The sequence below is a fragment of the Ammospiza nelsoni genome, chromosome 2, assembly GCF_027579445.1.
Source record: "Ammospiza nelsoni isolate bAmmNel1 chromosome 2, bAmmNel1.pri, whole genome shotgun sequence".
Taxonomy (NCBI): Eukaryota; Metazoa; Chordata; class Aves; order Passeriformes; family Passerellidae; genus Ammospiza; species Ammospiza nelsoni.
Window position 1 is genome coordinate 52,288,772 of NC_080634.1, and position 19,480 is coordinate 52,308,251.

General features: G+C 43.0%; 1 protein-coding gene across 2 annotated transcripts in view; it reads right to left on the minus strand.

Annotated features, from left to right (window-relative positions):
• Positions 1-15,797, minus strand: part of STARD13 (StAR related lipid transfer domain containing 13) — a 285,609-nt gene extending 269,812 nt beyond the window's left edge. For both annotated transcript variants that reach the window (XM_059467184.1, XM_059467182.1), the window contains exon 1: positions 15,718-15,797. The gene's annotated coding sequence lies outside the window, so the exon portion shown is untranslated. The remainder of the gene's footprint in view (positions 1-15,717) is intronic.
• Between the last annotated feature and the right edge of the window lie 3,683 nt (positions 15,798-19,480).

Consider the following 19,480-nt stretch of genomic DNA (forward strand, 5'->3'; position numbering starts at 1 on the left):
GGCCAGCACCACTTCTGGTCTATTTTATACAAGGAATAAAAAATTATAAAAATTAAACTAAAAAGAAAAAGGAAAATAAAAATAAAAAAAAAAAGGATGGAAATTAATTAAACAGCAGCAAAGGTCTTACTAGGGATGAGATTACAGATTGCTTACTGTGACATTTGCATCCATACAAAAGGTTAAATGGTAAAACATCTCCTTTTAAACATATTTGTGAGGGAGGTTTCCACTCCTTGTGGCATTATATGGTGACTATGTAATGAAGGTATAATTGACATAGACTGAAGTGGTTATGAAGAAAAGGATTTGAGAGATAGAGCACATTGTGGAGCACACCTGGGAAAGATGCAGGTGGGCTGGGAAGGCTGGACCCTGCCTGGTTCTGAGAGGAAAAGAGGAATTCCTACATCTTGCAAACACCCCTTGATGTATTTGTGATGCAGGTCTTTGCTGTGCACTTGAGCTGTGCTGAAGAATAATTGGGTAGGTAGAAAATGTCTGCCTGGTGCCACCTGCCACAGTCACAGGGATATTATTAAGTGGATTGAGGATATATTGGCTGGAGTGAGCACTTTCTGTCATGAAAACTCCAAAAGTTGGCTCAGATGTTGCAAGACAGACTCTCTGCCTGGAGCTACAAGTTGTGCCATTCTCTGTCGAGCTCCTCATTACAAAAGTTTGATGAAGGACAGGTTGCCCTCCAGGTGACTTTGGCAGTGGTGTTGCTGGTGTGGTAACATTTCCATTGCCCTTGGATGCAAGACACAATTTCCAGGTTCTTTGGTAGCAGCATCCTCTGCTGTTTCTAGCAGGCTTTGGAGTCTAGCCAGCATCAGAGTCTCCTGTAAGCCCTCACTGTAAGCCCACTAGAGTCATTGTCACCCTAATGCCATCTCAGCATGTCTGCCTACTCTTGACTGCTGCACTGGTGCTCCTCGGAGCAGTGTGAGACAGAGCACCTCTCAGTGGTTTTACTTCCTTGTTTTCCTAAAGGGCATAACCAAGTTTTTTCATAAGCACAGTCTGGCTTCCTCCTCTTTGAAAATCTTCAGACCAAGCCTGCATCCCATTTTTCCTCTCTATATAGTTTTGCACTTACAGGAGTGTTAGGTCTACAATATTTTCAAAGCATCGTTCAATGTATTATTCATATAAACCCTGGGCTGATGCTAGTCCACACACCCTTCTTTGAGGTTAAGCTCTGTGAACTGCATTTTTATATGTAGAGAACAGCTCTGGTCATAATGCCAAGTGCAATAGCAATTACAAAAGAAGGAAAAATGTTACCCTCCAATTATGCCCTAAGTACTGCAGAGGCAAAGCAAGGGCAGTGTTTGGGTAGTGCCAAAAGTGAGATCTAAGCCTCATAAGTGGGGATTGGATGCAGCTGTCCCACAGTATGGCTCTGAGCTTTCAGTTTAGTACACTGTCAGTCTTGCACCAAAGATATCTGAGATCTATGTACATAAGATTACAATCATTTTAAATCACCTGTTTTATTTTGCTCTGAAGAGAGATGAAGCCATCTGGTCTCACTTTGGAGGTGACAACCAAAAACTGCTGGTAGTGAAAGCTATCAGCTCAGTGGTGAAAAAAACACTTTCTTCTCCCAGGGTAACAAGTGGCAGGATGAGAGGAAATGGCCTCAAATTGCACCAGGGGAGACTTAGATTGGATATGAGGAAAAATATCTTCACTGAAAGGGTGGTCAAGCACTGGAACAGGCTTCCCGGGGAAGTGGTGGAATCACCATCCCTGTAAGGCTCCAAAAATGTAGATGTGGCACTTGGGGATGCAATTTAGTGGCAAACACAGTGGATTAACAGCTGGATGTTGGATTAACATGGGAGCTGAACTAACATGGGAGCAATGCAGCCACAGCACCCAGTGGGAGAGGCAGAGGTGGTGTGTCCTGGGCAGAGCTGTGGGGAGGCAGGAAGGCACCAGCTCCTTCACAGCCCCTGGAGAGGAGGACATGGGGAGGAGTGGCAGACAGCAGCGTGTGGATGTGGGCAGGCAGGAGCCAGGGAACAGGAACATTGCTGCTCCCTGCTCTGGTGCTTTTCTTCAGGCTACAGTGGGTATTGCATTCACATCTCCATGTTTCTGTTCATCCTCTCGCCTTTTGTTTGTGATCTTTTCAGAGCAGGACTGTCTCCTAATACATGTTTTTTCAGTGACTTACACTGTGAAGCCCTGATCTTGCTAGAGGCCTCTAGTCATGACTTTAATACAAATGATAAATCATCATCATAAAACAGGACTGCACGAATCCATAACTCCTGTCATAGCTCAGGGATGAAGTGTCAGCAGCTCACAGACATATGACAAGGTCAGGGAGACCACGGAAAGCCAGAAGAAGTGAATGCTCACAGGAAAGAGGAGGTGTTGAATGGCCTTGAAATATTTCTAGTATGTGTCAGTGTTATATCCGTGTCAGTTCAGAGCTGATTTCCTTTATCGATGTCACCTCCTGACAGCGATGTGGCCGGGAGAGGGACTGAGCCACACATCACAGGCACTCACTGAGGGGCAGCTGCATGAAAATGTGCAATACAGTCACAGGGTGCTTCCATCCTCAGGCTGCTCTGAGGGCACCAAGCTGGCAACCAGGCTTCAGCAACACCATTTCTTTGTCCTTTTTGTGATGCCTAGAGACACTTACTCATGTCTCCTCTCTTTTTTCCCTCTGTCTCATAAAGGAAAGCTATGTGGGTATGTCACACAGGGGATTTTGATAGTTCTGGAGACTCTCCCTTTCACCTGTGAGTCAGCTCAGACGTACACAAGGATCATTGGCCGGGGAACTGCTTTCCCAGGCAGCCTCTGGGCCCATGGCTAAATTCCCTGACAGACCCCATCCCATGCTTGAATCTGTACAAGTCAACAACATGCTTTGCAAAAGCTGTCATCACTCTCTAGGGTTACACATTTTTTCAGTGTCCCCTAACCTGTAGAGGCAAGGAGTTTGGGAGACCCAGAGCATAACAGGAAAGATTTGCTGCAGGAATGTGAGGAGATGGTGGTGAAAAACCCAGCGGTTCTGTCCATTCATAGCAAATCAAATAAGCATAGAAATATCTTTAAGCCATTTTATCTGGCAAGAAGCCATGCTGTCTTTTCAGCCAAAGTATGATGCTTGGAGAAATGTAGCTTCAGTAAGCTGAATAACAGGTGAAAAAGAAGCATGAGGGCAGAGTCAAGTTGTATTTATGGAAAAATATTTGTCCTTGATGAACTGAAGGATTTATGCTATTCCTTCCCATAGCTTCACAGCTTGAAGGCAACAATTCTCAGTCCTCCTCCTTATTCCTGAGATTAGAATTTTCAAAAGATTTTTAAGTGTTTCAAAATAAATGTAGTCTTTAGAGCCTTCCCTGCTGTAGGCTGCTGAAGGCTACGCTGTCTGTCACATTGGTTTAATGGCTTACACAACCAGGAAAAATCCATCTTGTTCCCAGTTATGACTGCACTGTAGAGACTCCTATTTGCCAGATGGCATCATTTGTAGACAGACAATTGCAATACAATGGAGAGGGTTTTTTCAGAATTTATCATTGTTAAATTTTACATTTGGTATTGAGTACTCTAAATGAAAGCAGGTTCATTGTTCAATACTGCCAAAATCACACAGGCTATTGCAAGAAAGAAATCACTCCCGGATTCAGGTCCTGGTGTATCAGCAACACCAGAACTGCTCTCCCTCCATCTTGGTGGAGAAAATTTCCAAAATTAGGATGAGAATTGGTCCAAATAGCTTTGGCACAGATGACACAGTAAATCAGATGAACAGAGAGAATTAAAACAGTGAAGCAGGAAGGAGAAAAGCAGGAAGAGCTGAGAAGTGACATCAAATAAAGAGATGTGAAACAGATGCGCTTGAACCTGAGCAAGGCTATGCTTTGGGACAGATTAAACAGGAGCAGCACATGAGACAGTTTTCCCTGGAGAGCCACCCAGAAGTAAAGTGCTTTAAAGAAGAACTTGAAATCAGAGAATATGTCATAGTCAGTATGATAACATGTGCATTAGGCACTGAGAGAGATCAGCACAAAAAGTGATCCAGAGTAAGAAAAGGAGAAAAAGTGTTCAAGACATTGGAAGTCCAGACAGAAAGCAGAAGCTTTCAGAGACTTGGGAAAGCTGGACACTACCTGAAGGCAAAAAGCACATTAGTATTCATAAAAAAAAAATAATTACAGTAATTTGGACTGCACTTCAGGATGATGTAAATGGGCTACTGACTTGCTTAGCATTTGAGGCACTGCCACTAAATCATTGCTTGGACATTCTTGTCCTTCATTTTACTGCTGTGACAATGCAGCAGCCATGAAGCACCACCACAAGGATGCTCTCTCTAGGCTGCCAATGCTTTTATCTTGCTCTGTGAAGGTCAGATCCTGGCAATGTTAGGCCAGCCCTCCATCCTCATTGTAATATTCAGGCACCCTCTGAACCACCTCTTTTACATCCATACAAAATGCAGCTCTTTGCGTCCTGGTTTCAGGAGATCAAATTGCCATCCTCTCTTATCCTCCTCATGGACACAAACTTGTGGTCCTCCTGGCTCTGAGCTCATCTTTTCTATCAAAACTTACAACTATGAGACTGACTATTCCTTACTTTTCCCATTTAACAGCAGCAGATTCAGACTAACAACTGCCTCTCTGGTTTCCTTCTCCTCATATTTAAAGTTAACATAGCAAACTTTAAACAAACCTTTTATATATTTTGATTATTTATATGGTTAAAATTTTAACTTTTAATGTAGTAACAATCTTCAAAACAACATCTTCAAACCTACTTCTTTAGTACCCTGCAACTCATGCTCATCTGACTGTGGTTAAGTGAATATGCACTTTCATTCATCTTTCTTCTTTCTACTTTTTATTTCTACTTCTACCTGTTGGCTTGGTGGTTGGGGTATTTTTTGTTTTTGTTTGTTTTTGTTGTTTGTTTGTTTGTTTGGGTTTTTTGTCCTCTTATCTCCCCAGCCCTCAAGTTTGGAGCATAGTGAGGCTATGTAGCCATCTGTCTGTCCAGTTACTCTGCTGCAAAATCCTCCTACCAAAGAAAGCCTTTACTATGGGTTGGGCTAGGAACTATTTGCTCTCATTACCATCATGTCCAGGAAGGCTAGGAGACATCTGTTGAATCTGTGTAATAGGCCTGACTTCCACTTACCCTTTGTCTTTCCAGCTGTAGAGACCCACCCTGAAGTCTCATTAGCAAAGTAAGAATAATGACACTGTTTTGTTTTCCCACCTCCAGGCAGCTGCAGAACCTTCCCTAACCAACTGCAAGCCAAGTCTCTTGTCCCTGGAGTCCTAATGCTTGAGAAACCTACTAAGCAGTTTTAGTTTGCAGTTTGTTTCCCTTGTGCTCTGTGCCTTTCAGCTGGCTTCATCTGGGATCAGCAATGGAGGGAGATGATGCAGACTGAACTCATGGCAAAGGAACGCAAAGGAGAGAATGTCAGAGGAACAAACTAAATACTAGGTAATTTCATTTCTCAGCTGGACAAACTGATATTTTAAATGACGACTACCATGAGTTGCCCTCCCTTTTGTGGGTCCCAGTGTTTCTCTTTCTTTATTGCAATGGCCTACAAGGCTTGAGCTCCTCGAAACCTCCAAGAAAAGAAGTCTTTTCTTGGCTATTTTGGCTTTCAATTTGTAGACAGTGACAGCCCTGGAGCTGTTGGATGATGTATTTGGCAAAGGCTGGCCTCCTTAACTAACTCAACCACAGACACCTCACGTGCAGAAAAGATGTGGGATTTACAAATGGGTGCAGCTCTATCAGGAGAACCAGGTACATGGTCACTAACATTTTTGCATGCTTTCTAAGTCCTGACAAATTTCTGGAGACCTTCCCATAGTTGTTCGGCTCTCACAATGTCTCTTGGAGAAAAGACATGGAGCTGGCCAGAGAACAGAGAATAATACTCCCCCAGGTCAAGATTTCTTGAAGTTGCCTCCAGCAGACAACCTCACGGAAAAAGGAGGAGAGGGACTGGGAGTTAATCACTCCCCCTTACACCAGGGCTACATCCTTACTAGCAGGTGTGGCCTTATTTCCATCATTTTCTTGGCAGTTTGGAGGTTTATCATCAGATGGGATTGCTGGCCAGATCATGGGCGGTGCCACAGCTCAGGAAGCACAGCACGAGGAGCTCCTCATCCCTGCTCCTGCTGAGGCTGGGGCAGAGTCTCCCTAAACTGTCACACACACAAGGACATGACCTTAAAATAACAATTTTTCAAACATTTTTGAGGAACACAGATTGCTGACAGAGAATTTGAGGCAATCTAAATCTTAGGTGAGGACAAAAATTCTGTGAAGCTAGCTTCAAAAAGGATTTAGTTTGACCATATCTTTAACCTGGGGGTCGATTAAAAGAAGAGAAGCTTCAGTGACTAATTTCTACAGGGTCTGAAATATAACAGGTTATTAAACGCACAACACAACAGCTGCAGAATCTGACAGAGACATTGTTCTCCCTAAGCATTTGGTAATAGAGTATTTCAGATGATTGACTAGCTAATAAAGTCAGAATCTTTGCTAAGTAGATGGATACCAGCAATATTACAAAGGTAATTATAGATTTCTATCAAAAAATTCTTGACTCAAAATATTTATTCTCAGACTGAAGCTAATACGCAGATCTCAGTTACGGAAAAAATATTTTAGCCGCTATTTAAAAGGTTTCCAATTTGCTCTACTGTAGTGGCTTCCAATTACAACCAATTTCAAGGTGTAAGTTTTCAGATTGAGTATTCGTTTTTTCAAGGTAAATCCTCACCAGTTGTCACATAAAACTAGTTTTCCCATTAATAATGTTCTTAAGCTTTTTGGCAGCACAGGGAGGCTTATTTCCTCTGCTCCTTCTCAGGCATCAGGCAGCTGGGATATCTGTACCTCTATAAAGTTACAGAGTGGTAAGAAAGGGTCAGAGGAGCAAAAAACAGTGTTAGTGATGCTTGCAAAAAAAAAAAACCATGCACAAAATTATTCATTTGCTTCTTTGTTGCTATTTCAGCCTGCCTTTTTTTTCAGTTGATGTTTCAGATCCTTTACTCATTCTCTGTGAGAGCCACTAGAAAACCAGGGTATGTTTTAAAATCTTGTACACTCAGCTATGCCAGCTAATTCACAGGCTGCAGAAAAAAAGTTCTTTACATCTGTAATTTATCCCATTATCACGGAGGAGCGTGCAGCAGAGCTTGTACTCACACTCAAGCTAGTTTATCTGTAACTCTGATTATTTTTGCCTGGTTTATAAAAATGCAATGTATACCCGTTTCCATTTAGTTGAGCCAACTCACATCATACAGCACTGCCCACGTCTGCTTTGCTTTGCATTTCTTAATGTCACCTCCTTTGCAGGCTTTATTAACCCCATGCCCTGCCTCAACACACTCAATTTTCCTCTTTGAAACCCCATCTTGAGTACTCATTGCTGTTACAAAAACTGTGAGAAATGAAATGGCAATGGCTCAAGTGTAAAATAATCGAAAATATTTCAAATATATACAAAGAGAAGATGTTGTTTCATTCTTCTCCTACCATTTGGGTAGCACTGCATTTCTCAGAGAAAGCATTTCTGAGAAGCAGAGAGTTTGTGGGCACAAGCGTGTGGCACCTGGGCTGGAGGAAGGGCGCTGGAGAGCAGTCAGCTCCCACTGTGAATGTGGCTCCAGCATCACCATCCCTGGGGTAAAGGACAGCCCCTGCTCACCTATAAAATGCAGCAAGGATGTGACAGTGACTAGAGCAGCGTGGGCACCTTAACCTGCTCAGATATTGCAGAGCAATGCCCACACAGATTTCATGTCCACACACAGTAAAACACACACCAGGATGCTGGATCTGAGCTCTAACCCTCTAGGAAGATCTGCTAGGATCAAAGAGGATTGCTGGTGGGCTCTATTGTGCTGATGAGGTGCAAAAATATCAAAACCATATGCAGAAGTGTCTTTACCTTTCCCTTATGCACAGGAAGATCAGTCTCACAAGCTAACTGTAAATAAAGGATGCCAAATAAAGCACTCATGGTCATAGGGAGCTGTTGCACTGAGGATGCAGGCACAGCATTACAAATTGCTGAAAGATGTAGACTTTGCTGCACACTGATGCAAGTACTTGTGTGTGCAGGATCCAACAGGTTTTGGAGGCTACTGCAGCGCATATTAAACAACATATTCTTCTGCATCTAAATATGGTTTCCAGGTAAACTGAGAATTAGGTCCAAGCCAGAAATTTGTATCAAAGTTCCAATTTATATGAGAGAGTTCAAGGAGACACATTTGGTTTTGGGATTTTTTTTAGTTTCGGTTTTGTTTGGTTTCTTTGTTGTTTTTTTTTTTTTAATTACTAGCTAGGGAAAGAGATGCTAGCTGCTGAATATTGTTAAATGTTTGTTTAAATTTTCAAGACACTTTCCCTTCATGCTGTGCATGTATCTAGGGTTTTGTTCCCATTTCTAGCAAAATTTGAACCTAATAAAAAGTATTCTAACCTCCATTTACTGCAGTGGCCATCAGCTAGCTAGATCTTTTATTTCTATTGTCAGTGGCAATAAGAAATTGGTGACAAAAAAGATTATTGTGGCTCTAACTGCAGTGTTATTTATAAACAGCTAGATGCAGAAGAAATGCAATTTAAATTTCATTGTGAGCAATACTCAGTTCTAGAGCTCTCTGATGTACAATTCATAGCTGCTTAAATTGTAGTCATTACTCTCACACTACAATACTCTTTGTCATAACAAAGGGAAATTACTTTTCTGTCAATTACTTTTGCAAGATTAGTTAATTTGCACTTGCAAAGGGTTTGGAGCAGCGTCTCAGTTCCATGGAGGTGTTTCTCAAAAGCATTTGGCAATTAAAGTTTGGGGAAGTGGAAGTCACCTTCAAAATGTAAAGAAGAGAGACAGCGCATGGATCTCAAGGTGTCATATGCCAGTGAAGAGCAGCAATGAAGAGCAGATCTGTCACTGACAGACTGCCAACCTCAGTGCTGCAGAAACCTGTACTGAGGACCTGCAAGAGAAATACTCCTGTCTGCAAGAGGAATGCTCCTCTCTGTTTCAGTACTGAACAGCCACTGAAGTCACTGGCAGCATTTGAAATCACTGCCCTGACCACACGTGAGCTGTGCATGCATTTATCTCTATAAAACATCCTTCTCTTCGGCATCTCCTTTTGCTGCTATCTGTGTGTTTGCTTAATCCATGTCAGAATGCAGATAGCAAGAGCCAAAAACATGAGGAGGAATGTTATTTTTACTTACTTGCCTGGGAATTCTGTGTGAGCTTTAGCATATCTGGCTTGGATATCCACCTCAGGCATCGCAGATCCTGACCCTAGCAGCATAATTTAAGGTGTTGAAGTTTTAATGCCTGAATTCCTTGGAGGGGTGATGGAGGAACTGTGTGCAGCATTGCCTGAGAGACAACACAGTGCTCTTCCACCCCTCTTAAAAATCTGCTTCAGGAAGGCTCCCCCTTCTTTTTCCTTCATGCATCTCCTCAAGCAGGTGTGGCACTTAAGGACATGGTTTAGTGGTGGGTTTGACATTGCTGGGTTAAGGCCGGACTCAATGACCTTAGAGACCTTTTCCTAACTTTTCCAATAATTCTATTATTCTTTTAATGATTTCTGAGGCATCACCTCAGACCCTTCTTGCTGGGATCAGGGGTATTGTGGGCAGAAGGTGTGGCTGTGCCTTCTGCAGCCTGTGAGATGCTCTCAGGGGGGAGGGTGCTGGCATGACATGATACTGTCGCTCCCCAGCCTGCAGGGATTAACACCCACACAGAGAGAGCAAACAGGACCCAACAGAGGCAGCAAATCTTCTCTTCCCTCCATGAAAATAGTGGAAAGCCCTTTGGAAAATGGGGCATTCAAGAGAGGCCTCAGATTTAGTATGAAGAGTGGGAGGGGTTTTATACCCTACCTCTTCCCTGCAGCCAGGCAAGGTTGCTTAAATCACCTCAAAGTTGAGGTCACAGGTATTTTTTTGTAAGTGGAGCAGAATAAGTGGAGTGCAGACATACCGTGTAGCTGTATTGTCATGCACTGCGTGCAGCTGGCACAGCACAGCTTCATCTCTAGGTATTATTGCAATTAAAATGATGAAATAGCAACAGCACAGGCATCCTCAACAATGATGTTTGTGTTTAGGCATGTCAGACTATGCTGATACTGATATCCCAATGCTATATATTGGCATCACAGCTCTCACGGAGTTTTGCAATGTTTTCAATCCTAACCCCTACCAAATTCCAACAAATACAGTCACAGTCTTCCTTCCTGATACTGCTCTCTTGATACAACAAGGGGCAGAGCATCCTTATCTTTCCTCCCCAGCCAGAGCTGCCTGCAGGTGCTGTTGCTGTGCTTTGGCACAGAACATTTCAAAGGCAGAAATTACACAGGAGGGAGTTCTCAGCAGAGTTTACAGAATGTTTCAGGGCACCTTAATCATATGTTATTTCTGTTCCCATTAGGTTAATGAATTTGCAACACTGCTCAGCCCAAAACTAGACTCTGCTCCAGTCATCCATATAAACTTTAGAAAGTGTTTAAAAATCATGAGTGTTTATGTTGCCTTTAATTATTTTCCATTTCAGTTGCCTGGATTTTCTTTTGAGACAAATTTTCTTGGTTTACATCAAAGCTATGATCCCACCTTGCACAAAAGATAAATCTGCATTTGTTTCCAAGAATTAGAATTAGGTGGGGCTAAATTCTGCAGATTAATAAGGCTAGGCATGAAGATGTGCATAAGAATAAGGATATAAGAGTGTAAAGATATGTACCAGGATATAAAGATACAGACTGCAATTTTCAAACTTTCAGCTTGCAACAATGACAGACAATATCCAAAAATTACTTTCCTTTTTTTTCTTTGGCTAAAGTCCAAAATATTATAGTCAGTCCCACTTCTTTTTTCTCAACTACTATTTAAATGTCCCCTCTTTAAAATATACTTAGTTTACCTATTTGTTTCACTACAATAACATGCCAGCTCTTAGCTCTTTATTCACAGAGGGACAAAGGAAAACCACATCAATTTTTGGTTCTATATGATACAGAAACTGTTGCAAAAGGTAGGGGTTTTTTATTTATATGCCACTCAGACTCCTGTAATTTCAGGACATAATGCAGTGGCACTAAAGCATCTGGGATTTGAATGTTGAAAAAGCCAGTTGTGGCTGTAAAGGTTTTGGGATTGACAGTGTTTGGGATCTGTTTAATTTTTCTGGATAGACCCAGAGAGCTTGTGGTCTGGGTTGCTCAGTGGTGTACCTCCCTACAGCCCTGCACATTCCTTTTACATGTGTGATCCCAAAAGCTGCCCCTTTGACATATGAATACAGTTGTTTGGGGTTTTTTTTCTGAGAACATAAAACCAGCAATTTAATTAAGGTAATTTAATTTGTGTTCAAAACAATGCATAATGCATTCATTAAAGTAACTTAATTTGTCTTCAAAACAGAGTATTATTCATTCACCCTAAGGCATGAAACACACAGCACAAAGGGCAAAAAACATCAGAGGTACATGATTCTTACTCATACCCTCATCTTTCCCCTTGACAGCTTTTGTGCTTTCTCATTTTGCGCTTCAAGGAGCATTTGTGTTGTACTAGCACCAGTCTGTTTTTACAGTGCTTTCCTTTGCCCTTAACTCCCTTCCTTTCACACATTGCTTCTGGACAGCTTCTCTCAGGTGACTCAAAGGCCCCAGCTTTGCAAAGCTTTTGTGAGAGTATAGTGTGATACTTCTCAGTCCTGAAAAAACAGAGATATTAGCAGTGTTGTGACCAAGGTGTTATCTTTTAGGTCCAGAGACCTCCGTGACTTTGTGGACTCTTTTGCATGTGCTCAGCTTCTCTTCACCTGCTTGATCATTTTCAAAACCCCTGTTCACAAACTGCACAATAAATATCATCTCACAAATACACATGTGGAAGCAGAATATTAATTTAAAAAAATATCAGGCACATTATTCTAGTTTCCTAGTGGAACTACTTGTTCCAAAATAACAGCCTGTGATACATACCTATTATCAGCAAAAAAAAAAAAAAAGCTATAGAATACCAAATAGTTATAAAAGACAAGGTTTTATAAAACTTTAAAGTTTTGATAATTTAAAAAAAATGTTATAAAATTTTTGTATTTAGGCTGCATACATCAGATGAGTATTTTGTAAGGTAAACCTTGTGCCCATACAGACAGAATTTAGTAAGATTTTTTAATTGAGTGCCATTGTTGAGAATGTGCCCACATAGCACAAAAATATCTGATATGTAATGATAAAAAGTACTTCAAGAGAAACTATTTTAGCTACATTTCAGCTGAGTTAGCTTCATCTAATCCCCACTTCTGTGGTAGATATGAACAGACTTCATTCTAGGAACTTGGGAAATGCCAGAGAAGAGCAGGCCTGTTGGCTTCACTGGTGTGTTTATTTCTTGGTGATACTGAATGTTTAGAGACGTGTGTGCTCCTGGAAGTTCTCACAGCAGGTAGCATTTGTAATGAACTCCTTAAAATCTGAACATACCATGTTCTTGTTTGCCCTTTGGAGTAACTAGGAAACCAGCCTCACCCCAGAGGTGTCTCTCCCTTTCAGACTTTTTGTAGCTTTGGCATTTCCAGCTAGCTGAGATTAATTTCTATTGGTAAAAGTATTACAGAGTTCAGTTCTTTAGCTGCAGCAGGAGAGGTATAAACTGGATATTTCTGACCAGCAATACCAGTCAGAGCTGGCACTCCCATTTGAAACAAAGCCAGCTAATGCCTCTGGGGTGAATCTCAGGAGATAGGACAGAGCCTGCAGAGAGCCACACAAAACCTCTCCTCTCAGTAGTGCAGGAGCTCTGGACTGTCCTGGTGTGCAGAACAGGGAAATCAAAACTGTTGCAAGGAAGCCCCACCTACAACACAAAATAACCCATTAGTCTCTCCACCACAAAGAGCTGGGAGTTATTTTGCTGGGTAGGTGGCCATGGGAACAGTGTGGTTATCATCACACAGCAGAGACGGAAACCAGACCTTTCTCCAGGAATGGGGAAGCAGCCTCCAGGAGTACCACAGGGAGCAGCACTTTCACAGCAAGAAGCCAAGCTTCCCAAAACAACATCACCACTACAGAACACCACAAACATAAAAATTATCAAGGAAAACCTAAAACCTTTCTGAGCAGGAAAGAAAATAAAGAGCAACACATACATTTGTTTTCTTGAGATAGATATCAAAGGTTAGACAAGGTATGAGGGCACATAGCTGGATTTAGCTTCAACCTTGCATAGACTGGAGACACAAAACTGAAGTTCATGGAATAAAAGTGAGATTGCTCTGTTTAATCTTTGCTTTTGGAAGAAGCTGGAGGTGAAAGCACAACTGAGAGGAGGCAGGACCATCCTTCATGCACAACTGCAGTAACTCATGTTCATCTCCTCGGCCAGCCTGGCAGGGATGGCAGCTGCCTGGATTGAGCCACATTCCAGCTCTGGTCACACTGGAATGAATCCAGGGTCATGTCATTGACTTCAATGAAGTTATTCTCTATTCATGCTTGCTAGCTGAGAATCTGGCCCATTCTATCTCGGCAGCAATATCTAATAGAGAAAATACTGCCAAATTAAGGGAACAAGAAGAACTAAACTATGTGACATGAAGAGGAAACATTTTATATTATAAGGATTATTGAGACCCTTTAGTTTAAGGACTTTATCAGCATTTTAAGGACAGTTTTATATATAGAAATGCATTTCTATATATGCCTAGATTTTCTTTTAAGCCTCATTTGCTTAGAAAGTGAAAAGAAAATGTATTGATTTTAACATTATTGAAATAAAAGTGCTGCAGTTTGTTCAACACAGAATGTTAATTCAGTATACATCTGTGAGCAGGACTCTTCCATTTAGGATTTCCTCCACATCAATTAAGAAGGCCTTTCTGACCAAAGTATGTTGAGTTTCATGATTTTCTCCATGGGACCACTTTTCTGTTCATGCCAAATTCAGTTTTGGGAAAAATGCTGTGTTTTGGCTTGCTGGGTAAATCCAGATTGTTCCTGATGTAGTGACCAACAAAAGATGGAGAAAAAGAATCAAGGTAAGGGAAATTTATCATCGCTGTATTATTTCCAATAAGTTCTGATTAATTCTCTGCAGGGCTTGATGATACAGTATATCTGACTTTAGAGAAGCCAGGGGTGTAACAAAAGCTCTGCAACCAATTATATAAGAGTAGCAAAAAGTTATAGGTTTACTCCAGAAGTTCATTTCTAAAAGAAATACTGACATTTACTCTTTAGCAGACAATGGACTGAATTGCCTCACTGCCGTTGTACTGAGTTGGTATCATCCCATGCTATGTGCTCTGACTAATGCAGCAGAAATGCACTTGTATGCCCACACCTCATCTGGATGCTGTTTGTGTTGCTGCATGATCTGGAGGCACCCAGACAGAGAATGAGTGGTGATGGATCCACCAGGGATGGGGCTTCTGCTATACCTACTTAGCAGTAACATGCCACTTACCCTCAGTTTTCACCTAACCTTTGGATTTCATCTGGACTCACCAGAATATAAATTTATAAACTGATGCAACACCCTGGCCAAGAAAGAGAGACATGAAGAAGAGAAACATGCCTACTTACTAAGGAAAATGTAAGTTAAGTTGAGAAAGGTGTTGGATTGTTTTGGGTAGCTAGAAAGACCTGTGGAACAATCCAGATGGGATTTAAAACAACTTTTTTTTTTTATTTTTTTAGAGCATGTATCTCAGCTTGCACTAACATCAAAGTGAATCAAGAAAAGTTGTAGCATATAGCTCTTTTCACACAAGATTCTGTATAAAATAATGCCCTAGGATGACAGCGGTCCTGTTAGACCATCCTGGACAGTTCCCATAAGGAAGTGAAAATATCACAAGCCTGGAGTGGCAAACTGCCTGCTCAAGTTTGGACTCCGGGTCTGGGTATCAACCCTTAGAGCTCTCCCACAGAAATTCATTTCATTATTCCTGTGCAACAAAGAGCAGGTTATTAATATTTCAGCTACAGAAATGATCCTCCTGTGCTAGTGCAATGTATCTGTTAGAATTAGTTCTGTAAATCTGCATCATAATGGACAATATTCTCTAAAACTAATTTCCTGCAATCATCATTAATTGGCCAGCTTTCTAACACCTGGTACCAACAGATTTTTCATCCAGCAAGTGCAGTGCCACACAATGGTAACAGCAGGTTTTCACCTAATCCCTCTCCATACACAAGCAAACATCAAATGTGCCTGTAACAAAGACACACAGACCAGCCTGACATTTGCTGATAACTCCCAGGAGATTCTCCCTCAGTACAACTAGTCCTGCTCAAACAGATTTTCCAGTGGAAAAGATGATTTGAAATAATTTCAAACTAGACTAATTGCACTCACTTGAAAAGAACATCCTTCTCTTCCTCAGCGTGCACATATATTAGTCCAGCTGTAAGTGCAGCTAACACTTTGCAAAGTTTTCCAAAGCAATAATTATTTCATCTTAGGAGAATTCACAACAGCTTGCTTGATAATGAAGTTATGCTGATATATATACTTCATGCAAAGTTGCACACACACACACACATTCACCCGCAAAATAAAATTTAAAAAATTTTTAAAAGTAGGCATTTAAAACTGCTTTTAAATTCCACTCACAGTTTCAAAGTTCAAGCATAAAACTTCTTGCCTTGCATCTGTAGCTCCAAGCTGTCTGTAAAGATAACACAGTCCATCAGATATCCTGGTTTTGTTTCCTTGCATAAAAATATCATCTGTGACAGGCACAGGAGCTGGCTTCAAGGACCAGCCCCTTCGGCGGAGCACACCAATCGGGAGGCCCGGGAGCACATGTGGAATATGTGGAATGCTGCTCGCCGGCACGCCGGTCACGGCCACGGGCACATCTGCTCGGCGGGACACGGAGAGCTGCCAGACAGCTCGGGTGTCACGGAACCCCGCGCTGGAGGTGCCACGGTCCCGGCCGTGCCCGGTGTCCCAGCCCAGCCGAGCCGAGCCGAGCTGTCACGGAGCGCCTCAGAGCCGCCGCTCCTGCTGCACCAGCCCTGGGGACACCTGAGCCTGAGGCCAAGGCCTTGCCCCTTCTGACGTTTTTCTTTAATGGTTTAATAAAAACCTCCTTTACCATTATATTTAATGTCTCTTCACTTTTTCTCTTCGCTGCTCTTCTAACCCCATTTAGAGTTTTATATTCCAAACCATGCCTGTGGAAAAGTCCTGGGCATTGAAAGCCCCTCGTATCAGGGGGGCCGGCAGTGCTCCTCACCCTTGGGGTCAGCCTCACCTGGGATTTCCTCCCTTTCCTGAGGCCGCAGGGCTGTCTGCCCTCAGGCTCCCTGCTCCTCCTGACAGGTTTGTTCCGTGCCAGCTCTGCTCGGTGCCTGTCAGCCACAGAGGTCAGTTTCTTCTTGCATCTGTGGTGACACTCCAAGCACATGGCTCAGAAATGGTATTTAGGGACACAGACCCCGGTTCCCTGCTCCCTGCGTGCCCAGCCCTCGCCCCGGAGCAGGATGAGAGGAAGGAGTTCGTGTCTGCTAACGCCGCCAAGCCAAAACTCAGACCATACACGGGTGAACTAACATCTGTAGGTCTGTTTTTCACTGCCGGAAGGGCAAGTCACAACATGCTGTGAAGGGAAGCCAGTAAACACACAGTGCAAAACCCGTGCCTTTTCCAGCTGGAGTGAGAGACCTGGAGGCCTTCCCCCCTTGCACATCTCATAACCTCAGTGCTGGCTTTATTAACTCAGAGCAGCAGCTTCACTTGATCAGATAACCTGACTTTTGCATTCAGGGTGCAGGTTAGAGAGGACTGGCTGTAATAAATGCTGCTGTCTCTAGTCTGAATAACTTGCTGGTTTAATTACATTATTTTTCCTACTAATTTCTAGTTTAGCAGATTAGTAATTCACTAAAGGGTCATTTTACAATGTTTTCCGATGGTGGATTAACCAGGCTGGTTAAAAACCTAGACAAAGCTCCATTTTCCACCACTTGTTTCTCAGAGGAAAAATTCCCACAGAATGTCACTGCGACAGGACGGACTTCGGCCAGTGAAATGAGTTCCCGCCGGATTCAGGGTGGAATTTCCCATTTCCAGAGGCTAAGGCCAGCACACCCCAAGCAGGAAATAACTCTCCGTTAGCAAGAGCCAAGAACCCCGGTGGAAGCGCTTTCTTTCATCGGCCGCCGGTGGGGCGGGGAGGAGGCAGCAGGGACCGTCTCTGGCATGCCGTAGGTCTATTGCAAATCTGCAGCAAGGAGCAAACCCGTTCCCAGTTCTCAGCCGGGAACATTTTGTTCAGAGGTTTCCGAGCTGGGAGCAGCTGGGGCAAGGCTGGCCGGAGATTTTCCTGCCTGATCCTGATCCCGGTTCCGCACCCAGGGGTGGTTCCGCAGAGGGGTAGAGCTGGGTCAGCCTGCCTGGCTCTCCCGGGGGCTGGGACAAACCTTCCCCCTCCTTTGCTGCTGAAGAAGATGCACTGTCTGGCAGCGTTTCGGAGGGGGAGGTGGAGGAAAAAATGCTGAGCCTTGTAAAACGGGTATTTCCACTGCGTCTGAGACCTTGCTGGGGTGATGCAGGGGAACCTGAGCAGAAACCTTCCTGTACGGCCAGGGCAGAGACCTGTTCCGAGGCTCACTGACTTCCCACAAGCTTTCAAAGGGTCTTGCTTCACTTTTCATTTTTTTGGTCCTACACGAGGTCAAACCTCCCGAAGAGAGTTTTGCCACATGCAGACCCATGCCCTCATGGCAGTGACAAATGGGACCTTGAATCTGCACTGGCACTCGTGAGAGCTGCCTGAGCCCCCTGCCTGTGGCACTGCTGTGGCTGCACAGGGGGTGGCTCAGGTGGCCCAAATTTGCATTTGGCCTGGCAAACTCAGCTTGATAGATGGTGTTTAATGTCCAGCCAAGCCAGGTTTTGAAAGCTAAGCTACACATAAATGGCTGAGATTTAACAAGTCACCTTACCACAGCAGTGGGAGATGGACAGTCCTGATATCTCTTTCAGCCTATTTGCTTATCAGCACTTTCTTCCCTGCAGGATAGCTGCATTAATTCCCAGCTACATTGCATCTCGCTGAACTGTTCTTTTCCTTTACTCCCAGCATGTATATTTTTCCCTCTCCTTTTAGTCCTGATTATATCTGACTGTGTCCTACCAAATTTCTATCCTTGATATTTACAGCTTGCAAATATTCATTGGTTTATTACATTGCTTCTGATCCACCACTTCACCAAGGTCTGTATATTTTTCCTCATGAATCAGTTCCTCCAGATTCCCTATTTTTTGCTGCTCTTTCCTGTAGAGTTTGCAGACTTGGTTTGGTTTTAAAACACAGCGGAGGGAAGTTTAATTCTCTTTTCTTTAATGAAGGGCAATAGCTGGATGAAATGAAACACATATTATGGAGAGTTTCAGGAAAACTTGCATTTGAAATGGCAAGTTCTAAACTTCATACTTGTGCCCTCCTATTTGCCACATTGTTTGGATCCCTAGCATTTTATGCTGCAAACCTTCACACCCCTTTTGTAAAACACAAATACAAAATTGACTGTCCTGGGTGAATTCATTGAGTCGCATGAAGCCCCCTGGACAGGCAGGTACATGTGTGGGCAAACAGCTTTGTGATTGCAGTCTCAGGATGAGATCTTCAATGGTCCCCAGGAATCCAACCCACACCATTGCCAGAAAGGTGGGGTTTGGTGGGAAAGGTGGGAAAATGCACAGCCCAGGAGGAGCTTCAGCCCTGCCTAGAATACCAGTCACAGGTGGCTGCTGGGTCAGTGGTCACTGAGAAGGTCACACTGGTACCTGTCTCTGTCTCTGTATCTCCCCTGCATTACCCCAAGGCCAAAGTGCAAACAGGCATCTGAGTAAAGAGAAATCTGTTGCAACATGGTGTGAGTACAATAAGTCTCTCCAACCTTTGCCACCAGACGCTGCGCGGTTGCCTTTGGCACAAATTGTACTTTACTCTGCTAAGGATCCCACTGGAATCTCACTATGCTTACTAAGACTTAGTGGGAGCTGAAGGAGAAAAAAAAATAATCTCCAGGGAGTTTAAGTAAGGTTTGATTATTCATGGGAGCAGCAGGGGAATGGTAAAATTGTCCTGGATTTGTTGTGAGCCTCTGGCATTGCACCAGACTGCTGTTTTCCAACCACTCTCTTTTTTTGGATGCTCTTAAATCTAGACTGTAACTTCAAATTAGTGAAGTTCTGCATAGATGATGAAGAATCAGAGGACAATTCAGGGCTGCTCTCCATCTGGTGTATTTTGAGTATTTCAAGAAATTTTGACTCCTTACAGATCCTAGAAAAAAAGTTAAATCATGCACCTTTCGTATAACTCTCTCCACCAGGTGCTATTCCCTGTGGACTCTGTCTGCAA